We start from the raw sequence: 12164 nt of genomic DNA, 5'->3' as shown, positions 1-12164 counted from the left end.
GGAGACAAGCTTCCGGGTGCCAATTCTTCACCAGAAAGGAGACAAGCTTCCGGGGGCCATTTCTTCACCAGAAAGGAGACAAGCTGGGGCAACTGTCTGTTGAGTCATGAGGCAAACAGATCTATCACACACGGACCCCAAAGGTGGTCCAAAGCCCTGAAAATCCTGGGATGCAACCTCCAATCGCTGGCATCCCTCAAATACAGAGAATTCCAATCCGCTGTCACGTTGACAGATCCCGGAATGTACTCTGCCGTCACCGATATTTGATGGTCCAGGCAATAGTGCCAAAAGTCCTTGGCTATCTCCGCCAGGAGACGAGATCTGGTGCCCCCGAGGCGATTTATGTACCGTACCGCGGACACATTGTCCATGCGTAGGAGAATGCAACAAGAGATCTTTTGAGGGGATAGAGTCCGCACCGCAAATGAACCCGCCAGGAGTTCCAGACAATTGATGTGGAGTTTCAATTCTTCGCGGGACCAACGGCCCCCGGTCTCCACCGAGCCGCAACGGGCTCCCCAGCCCCACCGGCTCGCATCCGACTCTATCACTACTTCTGGGGTGGCAGCAAAGATGGCTCTGCCGTTCCAGGCCTCCAAATGCTCCAACCACCAGTTCATCTCCGTGCAAGCGTCCGTCGACAACAAAACCTGTTGGGTGTAAGTCACGCCCTTGCGAAGATGCAAAGCCTTCAATCGTTGCATCGCTCTGTAGTGCAAAGGGCCCGGAAAGATCGCCTGGATGGACGAGGCCAACAGCCCCACCAGGCGAGCTAAGGTCCTCAAGGAAATTGTCGGAGAGACAAGCGCTTTCCTCAACTCCTTCTTGATTGCTACCCTCTTCTTGAGCGGTAAGAGCAATTGAGCCTTCACAGAGTCTATTTATTTTATTTTATTTTTAGAGTTTTCTATAGCGCGAACTTGAACCGATTAGGTTATCAGAGCGCTTTACATAGCACCAGTTCCGTTACATGTTATCACAGTAGTTTACATAGAATCAGTTACGTTGCACATTTCAGGATCTTGAACCTATTATGTTATCAAAGCGCTTTACATAAGACAGCATTCGATGTCCAGTGCCCTCCTCCGCCGTAAAGCGGGGGACCACTTCCAGCCCTCCGAAGTCGTCGAGCTGTTGGGACTAGGCTCCTGGAATTTCAGCTGCCCCTTTGCAACTAATTAGTTTGAAGTCATGACAGAAATATCAGTCCCAGCATATCAATCGGTGCATTACAGGTAAAAACAGGATATAGGACCACTACGAAAGACCAAACGGAGTAAACTGTGGACACCCCGGAGTATATGAGGAAGCAGTCGGTGCGTTACAGGTAAGAACCAATTTCATAACAGGTTATAGGGCGAGTACATAGAGAAACATATTGTTGTACATTGTGAGGATCCGAGAATATATGTTGTAGCAGTCGGTGCATTATAGGTAAGGACAGTTGCAGAAACAAGTAAATGTAGAAAGGCTGCAAAAAAAAGAAAAAGGCAGACACTATCACAAGATACAGGCAGGTAAGGAGCGCGGTGGTAGAACTTAGACTATGTGTCTGGTCTCAGCTCTTGTTCCAAAAGTGAGATTGAACTAGTCCATGATGGCCGCCACTGCGACAGAACAGTCTAAGATGGCCGCCAAGAAGGGGAATCATAGTCCTCTGTTTGTTGTTATTGCTTTGGACCTGTGTGGAGGAGATATGCCGAGGAGCCTCGTGGGCCTCTGGAGGTACCGGCAGAGATTTATGGTTTCAGTTGGTGACCCCTGCCCTTGTGAGCAATGGCGGTTTAAAAATGTGAAATGAATGGAGTAAATAAAGTACCTTATGATTATTTTCAGCTCAGTGGCGCCTTAGAGCTTAGGATGTAGGATGTAGCCCTTGCAGCAGCATGAGAGGGGAGGGGGGGGCAACCGGGTGTCACGTCCGCCAGGGCTCCTAGGCTGTTCACGCAGCCCGTTGTTGTTGTTGGGGGAGGGGTCCGGTGTTCGTCTCGCCTTCGTTGTCTGCTCCGATTGGGGGAGGGAAGGGGTCCGGTTTTCGTCTCGCCCTAGTCCCGGTGTCGGCCGTTGATGCCTCGGGGCAGCCACCACCACCGACCCGAGCCTCCCACAGCCCTCCACGCCGACGGGGCTCCCCTGCCGCAGTGCGGACCGGGCACCGCGCCGATCCGTGATCCGCAGCCCCTCTCCGCTCTCCGATGCCGCCGAGACTGCTCCGGGACTTCCGCTGCTGTCACATCGGCTCGGGTGAGCAGCGCCTGCCCGCCCGACTCGCCCCCGGTCTCCGCTCCTCCTCCCTGCCGCTCTACAGCCCGAGCTGGCAACGGGCGGCCGCCATGTCAGGTCCTCGGCGGGGATCGGGCGCACCCAGCAATCACCGCTCCACAGGCACCAGCAGCGATCGGGGCAGCCCGGCAGATGCCCCGCACCCTCCGCCACAGTTCGGAAGCGTGTGCGTCGCGGGGGGCCCCCCAAGGACGCCGGGATCCAGGCCGGAGCAGCGCGCGGGCCGGGAGCCGAGACGGTCCACGTCCGTCCCGTCTCGGCTCCTCCTCCGTGAAGAACATGTTGTTCTTTCCCATGGAGCATACCGAGACACAGTCGTTTTGTTCAGTGCCAGGAACAATTGTGGCAATGTGCCTATGCTTGTTATAATGGTGAGGGCCCAGCAGCTCCCACACCAGTAAGGTTTTACAACTGACAAAAAATAAAAGGGTGACCATCAATTTACGACCTGCTGGATTTACTAATGCTTGTTTATTTCCATATTTCCCACAATCTTATAAAAAATGGTTACACTGGCTTTTCATTATGAATATTTCTTGAAAATACTAACATACATCAACACATTTTACAAAATGATGCTGCAAAGAGGTACCTAAATGTTTACAGTATTTAGCTAAATATTTTTGCATTTTTTGTGAACATTTAATTTTGAAAGCAAAGAATCATCAATCTTGCTTTCAAGCTTCTGCATTTGCATCTAATCGGAGAGCATTCTGGGAGCAGTATACATATTGCTAAACATTGAAAAAGTGTACATATTTTTATACTGGAACCACTGTCATTAGTGCATTCTGAGCTTACAACATTTACTAAAAGCGCTCATCCAAATAATAAAGGCTTCGCATTAATGAACCATAAATACAAGTTTGAACAGCATTACAATATGGACACAAATATTACCTTAACTGCAGGCAATGCCTTTCCCTGATCCATAATGTGGTACTGTAAACTGGCAGCCAAAGGGTTTGTGCTGGAGGAGGTTGGGCCTACTTGTCCCCAGGACAAAATACACATGAAAACTTGTTGCCCCGGACCCCAAACAATATGTCCCCATTGGACTACAGGAATTCAACATCCCTGAATACTGATCAGATGTACGAGCAACAGGACAATAAATCAAGAGGATGGCAGCTTCAAATGTGTTTAAATACTGCAGATGCAGAGAAACTATGAAAAGTACTTTGGTTACTTTTGCAAAATACCAATGGCAAGGTACATAAGTGCAAAATGCCACATCCAGTTCTACATAATTTACGAATGTCACAGAATTGTCATAAGATAAATCAAGACAAAACAAAATCAATGTTAAGAATGTTGCATTTAATATTTCCGAACTGAAGACTAATCCTCAATATTCACACAAATCACGAGAACACTTAATGACATTCATTTTGCAGATTGACATTAAAAGTTGAGAGGTTAATATACTGAAAGCTCTCTGAGGGAGGTGAGCCGCAAGGAGGTATAGGCGTGACCGATACAAACTCAATGCTGGATGCTAGACATGTACAAAATGTATCCACTGGCATTTCAATCTAGTCGACCTGGAACCCCAGGAATTCCATAACCTGTGAAGGTGTCAGAATGGACTTCTGCAAGTTCAAAAGGAAGCCCAGTTCTTGAAGGAGGTGAACCGTCCATGACAAATGGAGCGAAACAATCTCCGGAGAGCATCCCAAAATCAGGATGTCGTCTAGGTAGATGATCATTCTTACGCCCCTCTCCCTTAAGCACTGAACTATTGGTTTCATCAGTTTGGTGAAACACCAGGGAGCGGACGAGAGGCCAAAGGGCATGGCGGCAAACTCGAACCACTTGTTGCGCCACTAAAATTGAAGAAACCGTTGATGCGGTGGAAAAATGGGCACCGCCAGGTAAGCGTCCTTCAAGTCCAGACGTACCATCCAATCCTGTTCTAACAGAATGTCTTGCAGTAGGTGTATGCCTTCCATTTTGAAGTGTCGATACACCACCCATGCGTTGAAATCCCTGAGGTTTAAAACGAATCGAAAGCCCTGGTCTTTCTTTGGAACCACGAAGACGGTGCTCGCAAAGCCTTGAACGTGTGGCAAAGTTTCCACTATTGCTCCCTTTCTGAGCAAAGCCAGCACCTCTACGTCTATGAAACTCTGTTCTTGTAGGGAAAAATGCAGTGGCGCGGGCGCTTGACGCTGCGCGGGGGAGGCATAAAACTCTATGTGATACCCTTGGACGGATTGTAACACCCAGGGATCTGTTGTTAGCTCCCGCCACCTGTGAATAAATAAGGCCAACCTGCCTCCCACCTTGTGTTCTGTTGCACAAAGAATTCGTACCTGAATAGGAATTGTCTCCTGAATTATTTTGCTGTCCTCTGTAATTTCCTTTCTGTCCGCTGCCACGTGAGGTCTGATTAAAACCTCGGCCGGACCCTCGACCTCGCTGACGTCCGGCCCTTTCAAAAACACCGGTGTTAAGCACCCTCTTTATCGTAGTCTGCGCCTTGTCAAACGCGGAAAAGGTGGCGACGTATTTGCCCATTTCCTTAACGAACTTGTCTCCGAAGAGCATGCCGTTAGTCATAGAACCAGGTTCGTTGGTGGCCATCTCTGCTAATTGGGAATCAATACGCATCAGAAAAGAACGTCTCCGCTCTGTAGACAGTGCCACATTCGCGTTCCCCAAAAAGCACATGATGCGTTGGGCCCATTCCATGATATCAGACGTGTCCATAGGCACGTCTTGTTCTTGGCCTTGACTGCGGCCTCCAGAATCTTAGTAAGGGGCCAGAGACGTCCAGTAATTTGTCCTGGCACCCCCGCCATGCCCTATCCAGTCCTTTTTTTGGGATCCTTAGCAAACTTCCTCATGAACGCTGTCATGGTAGGGTCAAGGTCCGGAGTATCCGCCACTTTCCCTGTCACTGAAGGTCTGGGGCATTCCGATCTCAACGTGGCCCGTACCCCACTCTCAAAGCCTTGCCGCAAGTTATTGGTTATCGGACTATCATCTGCCTTGAATGCTGTGTGCTTAGTTTTCTTAGTCTTCTTTCTAGAAGCTATTGAATCCACCTCCGAGTCTGAAGTACCAGGTGGCGTCGAGGAGGAATCCCCCGAGGTCTGACAAGCCATAGAGCTGTGGTCCCTCATCACTGACTTGGCCATCTGCGCTAACTTGTGGGCCTGGGACTGATCTGAAGTATCCCCCTTTCGTGAGGATTTAAACTTCCTCTTGCCCGATGGATGATGGGACTTAGTAAAAGGCTTTAACGCCTTAATCAGGGCTTTACTGACAGAGCTCTGGTCGTGGGTAGCCAGGGCTTCACCTAAGTTCTCCTCCAGTTGTTCTTCCTCAGGCTCATACTGCTCATATTCATTAAATTCGACCCACTGGTCGCCCTCCTCAGCGTAATACGCCATATCCAAAGGGAAAGGAGGTGAGGAGGAGATTAACAGGGGTGGAGTAACCCAGGGGTGCCTCTACACACACTCAGCAACCCCAGTTGCCAACACACCACAGAGGCAGGTCACTACACGGTGGAAGGAGACCCCTAGAACAACCAAAACTCCCCTAGAGCAAAGCTCTTACTCCGGACACGCTCCGGTCAGCGTTAGAATAAGGCCAGGGATTGATGCAGTCACTAACGTGCAGATCGCGAGGAGCCGGTAATGTAAAAATGGAACTCGGCTCCTCGCGCATGCGAGTTGCATTGGGGGCACACACTCGACTGCTCCCTGCGCGCGGCGAAGCCGCGTCTGCCTCCTCCTGCTCCACCGCCCCCTAACGCGCTCAGACACACAGCGCACCGCAGGACGGCGGACCGGGAAGCGAAACCCGACGCCGAAAAACAATCGCAAAAGTGCAATAACAAATAGCGCAGTAGCGCTACAATCAGTCGCGCACTCGAACACCTTTATAAAGTCACACACCATAAACCCCCATCCGCAAAGCAAATAAGGGAAAGGCACTTAACTCGCTGCTGCAGCAGCAAAGAAAGAGGAAGGTTCCGGTTTTGCATGGACTGTTATGTATGGGACTGGACAGTGATTGGTGCAGACTGATGGAGGGGGTTGTCCTTCCGGGGTCATGCCAGTTTAAAGTTTGTATTGGCTGCTGTTTTTGTCAGTAAAGATAAGAGAAGCATAATCAGAGCCTCCGTGGACTGACATAGAATCCGAAGCCTCCGGTCCTGTAATAGAATTTGAACTGCGTACTCGTGAGGCTGGGGTTTCCGATATTAGATTGACACTCTCAAAATGGCGTCACGTAACCAACGTTGAAGCGTGATGACGTGTGAGATGAGTCATCGGTTGCCGCACAGCTGAGGCGGTTGACAGATAACAGTTGAACTGACGTACTTGTAAACTGTAGCTTTGCCACTGCGTTACCTCACATAAATTCCGTTACACTCTGCGAACACACAAGTTGAAGAACATTTAACAGAATGAAAAACTCTGTCGGAATTGAAATGTATTCGTAACTTGCCTGAGAATTTTCTTGAATCAGCCTTGCAAGTTACGATCGCTACACTCGGGAATATTCTTTAGTAGAACGCTGCCTCACACAGGAAGAACCGTCTTCTACCGCAACTCAGAATCTCCACAAAAATAACAGAGAATGAAATTAGAATACACGAAACATTTCTCTTCCGAAGACTGAAATCTTGTCACTTTCCTCAAAGTATTGAACACGCTGCTCAATAACACTTCCACAAGCTCGTCGAATGACTCTCGTCCCGCCCTCGTCGCCAACTGTTGTGTCTTGTAAATAACCAAGCGGAAACCTCTGGTTAACTTCCAAGTATTTATTCTACATTACGAGCTTGTGGGGAGCGGAGGAGGAAGGACTGACAGATTCACTCAGGAAACACCTCTCAACTCAGCCGGAGGCTGACGTCATATAAATACCTGTGCAACATTCTATACCGCGTCATCAGTATCCACCAATGGTGAGAAAATATGGTATACAGGGAAAAATAGACTAGACCTACAACACCATACTTCAGAGACGTTGTACAGCATCTCTAAACCATTGGCACAGACAGTCGGTTGAAAGGCGGGTCCTCTTGCCTTTGCCAGTGCTTGTTTCTCTAGTCGGGAGCGCGCGCATCGTCAGCCGACACCTCATTTGTTGTTGATTATAATCTGACGAGTTTCCTTTTCCGGGTCAGCGCCAGGAGCAGGTGCGACCAATTCCCCGCCTTTTCCGGGTCAGTTGTGGTAGAGTCGGCAGTAGCAGCTACCGCCGTCACTTCCGGCGCCCGCAGTTGATTCTGACATCACTTCCGGCATCTCTCTGTCCCGCTTGAAGCTGAAGAGGAAGGTCCTCGTCATCTCGTGCAGGAATCCTCAGAGGTTCGGCGGCAACGCCGAACCCCCCCCCCCCTCCCCCTCAACAGCGCCTCACACACACCGAACATTCCCCCCCTCGGGCCAACTCCCCATACACCGACCCCAGGGCAACGTCCCTCACACCCCCACCCGGGGCCACCCCTCAGACACCGAACCAAACCCACGTCCCCGGGGCAACGCCCCAGACTCCGATAGCAGGAGGGGCGCCTGGAAGTGTCTGCGCCGGACCCGCTCAGGTAGGAGTTTGTCGGCTCCGTCAAAGCGCGCGGGACCCTGGAGGAGGCGTCTGCGGGAGCTGCGCTGTGCTGCTCCTCTGACCTCCCCTGCCCCTCTGTGCTGCTCATCTGCCCCTCTGACCTCCCCTGCCCCTCTGTGCTGCTCATCTGCCCCTCTGTGCTGCTCATCTGCCCCTCTGACCTCCCCAGCCCTTCTGTGCTGCTCATCTGCCCCTCTGACCTACCCTGCCCATCTGTGCTGCTCATCTGCCCCTCTGTGCTGCTCATCTGCCCCTCTGTGCTGCTCATCTGCCCCTCTGATCTCCCCTGCCCCTCTGTGCTGCTCATCTGCCCCTCTGACCTCCCCTGCCCCTCTGTGCTGCTCATCTACCCCTCTGACATCCCCAGCCCTTCTGTGCTGCTCATCTGCCCCTCTGACCTCCCCTGCCCCTCTGTGCTGCTCATCTGCCCCTCTGACCTCCCCAGCCCTTCTGTGCTGCTCATCTGCCCCTCTGACCTCCCCTGCCCATCTGTGCTGCTCATCTGCCCCTCTGACCTCCCCTGCCCATCTGTGCTGCTCATCTGCCCCTCTGACCTCCCCTGCCTCTCTGTGCTGCTCATCTGCCCCTCTGACCTCCCCTGCCCCTCTGTGCTGCTCATCTGCCCCTCTGTGCTGCTCATCTGCCCCTCTGACCTCCCCTGCCCCTCTGTGCTGCTCATCTGCCCCTCTGACCTCCCCTGCCCCTCTGTGCTGCTCATCTGCCCCTGTGACCTCCCCTGCCCCTCTGTGCTGCTCATCTGCCCCTCTGACCTCCCCTGCGCTGCTCATCTGCCCCTCTGACCTCCCCTGCCCCTCTGTGCTGCTCATCTGCCCCTCTGACCTCCCCTGCCCCTCTGTGCTGCTCATCTGCCCCTCTGTGCTGCTCATCTGCCCCTCTGTGCTGCTCATCTGCCCCTCTGATCTCCCCTGCCCCTCTGTGCTGCTCATCTGCCCCTCTGACCTCCCCTGCCCCTCTGTGCTGCTCATCTACCCCTCTGACATCCCCAGCCCTTCTGTGCTGCTCATCTGCCCCTCTGTGCTGCTCATCTGCCCCTCTGACCTCCCCAGCCCTTCTGTGCTGCTCATCTGCCCCTCTGACCTCCCCTGCCCATCTGTGCTGCTCATCTGCCCCTCTGACCTCCCCTGCCCATCTGTGCTGCTCATCTGCCCCTCTGACCTCCCCTGCCTCTCTGTGCTGCTCATCTGCCCCTCTGACCTCCCCTGCCCCTCTGTGCTGCTCATCTGCCCCTCTGTGCTGCTCATCTGCCCCTCTGACCTCCCCTGCCCCTCTGTGCTGCTCATCTGCCCCTCTGACCTCCCCTGCCCCTCTGTGCTGCTCATCTGCCCCTGTGACCTCCCCTGCCCCTCTGTGCTGCTCATCTGCCCCTCTGACCTCCCCTGCGCTGCTCATCTGCCCATCTGACCTCCCCTGCCCCTCTGTGCTGCTCATCTGCCCCTCTGACCTCCCCTGCCCCTCTGTGCTGCTCATCTGCCCCTCTGACCTCCCCTGCCCCTCTGTGCTGCTCATCTGCGCCTCTGACCTCCCCTGCCCCTCTGTGCTGCTCATCGGCTCGCTGACCTCCCCTGCCCCTCTGTGCTGCTCATCTGCCCCTCTGACCTCACCTGCCCCTCTGTGCTGCTCATCTGCCCCTCTGACCTCACCTGCCCCTCTGTGCTGCTCATCTGCCCCTCTGATCTCCCCTGCTCCTCTGTGCTGCTCATCTGCCCCTCTGACCTCCCCTGCCCCTATGTGCTGCCTCAGCCCCCCTGCCCTTCTGTGCTGCTCATCTGTCCTGCTCATCTGCCCCTCTGTGCTGCTCCACTGCCCCTCTGTGCTGCTCCACTGCCCCTCTGTGCTGCTCCACTGCCCCTCTGTGCTGCTCCTCTGCCCCTCTGTGCTGCTCCTCTGCCCCTCTGTGCTGCTCCTCTGCCCCTCTGTGCTGCTCCTCTGCCCCTCTGTGCTGCTCATCTGCCCCTCTGACCTCCCCTGCCCCTCTGTGCTGCTCATCTGCCCCTCTGACCTCCCCTGCCCCTCTGTGCTGCTCATCTGCCTCTCTGATCTCCCCTGCCCCTCTGTGCTGCTCATCTACCCCTCTGACCTCCCCAGCCCTTCTGTGCTGCTCATCTGCCCCTCTGATCTCCCCTGCCCCTCTGTGCTGCTCATCTGCCCCTCTGTGCTGCTCATCTGCCCCTCTGTGCTGCTCATCTACCCCTCTGTGCTGCTCATCTACCCCTCTGTGCTGCTCATCTACCCCTCTGACCTCCCCAGCCCTTCTGTGCTGCTCATCTGCCCCTCTGACCTCCCCTGCCCCTCTGTGCTGCTCATCTGCCCCTCTGACCTCCCCAGCCCTTCTGTGCTGCTCATCTGCCCCTCTGACCTCCCCTGCCCATCTGTGCTGTTCATCTGCCCCTCTGACCTCCCCTGCCCCTCTGTGCTGCTCATCTGCCCCTCTGACCTCCCCTGCCCCTCTGTGCTGCTCATCTGCCCCTCTGTGCTGCTCATCTGCCCCTGTGACCTCCCCAACCCTTCTGTGCTGCTCATCTGCCCCTCTGACCTCCCCTGCGCTGCTCATCTGCCCCTCTGACCTCCCCTGCCCCTCTGTGCTGCTCATCTGCCCCTCTGACCTCCCCTGCCCCTCTGTGCTGCTCATCTGCCCCTCTGACCTCCCCTGCCCCTCTGTGCTGCTCATCGGCTCGCTGACCTCCCCTGCCCCTCTGTGCTGCTCATCTGCCCCTCTGACCTCCCCTGCTCCTCTGTGCTGCTCATCTGCCCCTCTGACCTCCCCTGCCCCTATGTCCTGCCTCAGCCCCCCTGCCCTTCTGTGCTGCTCATCTGTCCTGCTCATCTGCCCCTCTGTCCTCCCAGCCCCTCTGTGCTGCTCCACTGCCCCTCTGTGCTGCTCCACTGCCCCTCTGTGCTGCTCCTCTGCCCCTCTGTGCTGCTCCTCTGCCCCTCTGTGCTGCTCCTCTGCCCCTCTGTGCTGCTCCTCTGCCCCTCTGTGCTGCTCCTATGCCCCTCTGTGCTGCTCCTCTGCCCCTCTTGTCTTCCCAGCCCCTCTGTGCTGCTCATCTGCCTCTCTGTCCTGCCCATCTGCCCCTCTGCCCCACTCCCCCACTCCTCTGTTCTGCCCTGCTTCTTTGTTCTGCCCCTCTCTCCTGCATCTGTATATACCAGACGCCTCCGACTTCTTTCCTGACATTTTACTTCTTTCCTGACATTTTACTTCTTTCGTGGCACCTGTCCTAGATTCTTCCCTCAGTCACGCGGTTCTGCAGTGTTTCTTGTTGGGTCTCTCTGCAGGTTCCCTCTTCTGGTCCAGTTGAATCCCCTCTTTGACCGCCTCAGGGACTCACGGGGCCTCCTTAAGGCCTGCTTGGGTCAGCTCGGCAGACACGCTTTGTGCATTGGTTGTGATCGGTGATTTGAAACTCCTTTCAATTGAACAGTCTCGTGATTTATGGACTGGGATTGTTAGATGTAAAAAGTGTACAATCTGTGGTCTTCTAACCCGTGCATGTTGTAGTTCAATGAATGTCTCTATCCCATTAAAGTTCATTCAGCATGCACAGTCATCACACAATGTTGGGTTGTCGTAAGTGTATACGTATATTTTGCTTGAAAGACGGTATAGATTGTGATAGCATCATTACGTTGTGCATTTGTCGATGCGCTGTTAAATGGCTACCTCTGTCTGTATGGTGGGACTCCACATTTCGCCCCAGATCCCAAATTGCCCGTCCAGGACCTGCACAGGGAGGTGCTGAGAACGAGTCCACTAATAGGAAATGGATCCTAGAAAGTAGCACAGAGAAGTCCTGGGTAAAAATTCAAACCCAGGTGGATCTACAGTCAGTTAAAGATGATTAATTTATTGAACAGAGGCTTGTTGTTTTCATTTATATATAAGAGGTGGCAGACCTCTAAGGCCAAGCATTGATGTCTGAGCCTGTAAGGTCTGGCGGCCAGAGGCACAGCTTTGCTGTCTGATGTCTGAAAGTTCCCACAGCCACAGACCTGGCTCTGATGTCTGAAGCTGAGCATGGAAGGTCTGACAGGCAATTGCATAGCTTTGCTGCTTGATCTGAGCCTAGCAGTTCTGGTAATGTGTGTGCTGTCGAAGCCTGGTGCAATTTCTGTAACCTAACCGCTTCGAGGAAGAGGTTTGTATTCTCAGTAATGAGATGGGTATGATGTCTGGCACCCAGAATCTAAGCTTCCTGAGTCATACCTCAGTTACCCGAGTTCTGCACCTGTGAAACCTGTAGAGCCAGTGCTTAGCCTTGATGCCTTCG

General features: G+C 53.7%; 1 protein-coding gene across 3 annotated transcripts in view; it reads left to right on the top strand.

Annotated features, from left to right (window-relative positions):
• Nucleotides 1-7542: 7542 nt before the first annotated feature.
• The window catches only part of LOC147678859 (uncharacterized), a 54347-nt gene continuing 49725 nt past the window's right edge, over nt 7543-12164 (top strand). Inside the window, exon 1 of one of the 3 annotated variants that reach the window (XM_086946300.1) lies at nt 7543-7852. The gene's annotated coding sequence lies outside the window, so the exon portion shown is untranslated. The remainder of the gene's footprint in view (nt 7853-12164) is intronic. The other 2 variants (XM_086946301.1, XR_015302498.1) reach the window with 2 other exon arrangements.

Source organism: Lissotriton vulgaris, chromosome 12 (assembly GCF_964263255.1).
Source record: "Lissotriton vulgaris chromosome 12, aLisVul1.2, whole genome shotgun sequence".
NCBI classification, from domain to species: Eukaryota; Metazoa; Chordata; class Amphibia; order Caudata; family Salamandridae; genus Lissotriton; species Lissotriton vulgaris.
The sequence above is the reverse complement of the archived record's forward strand: the minus strand, read 5'-3'. Positions and strand labels throughout refer to the sequence as shown.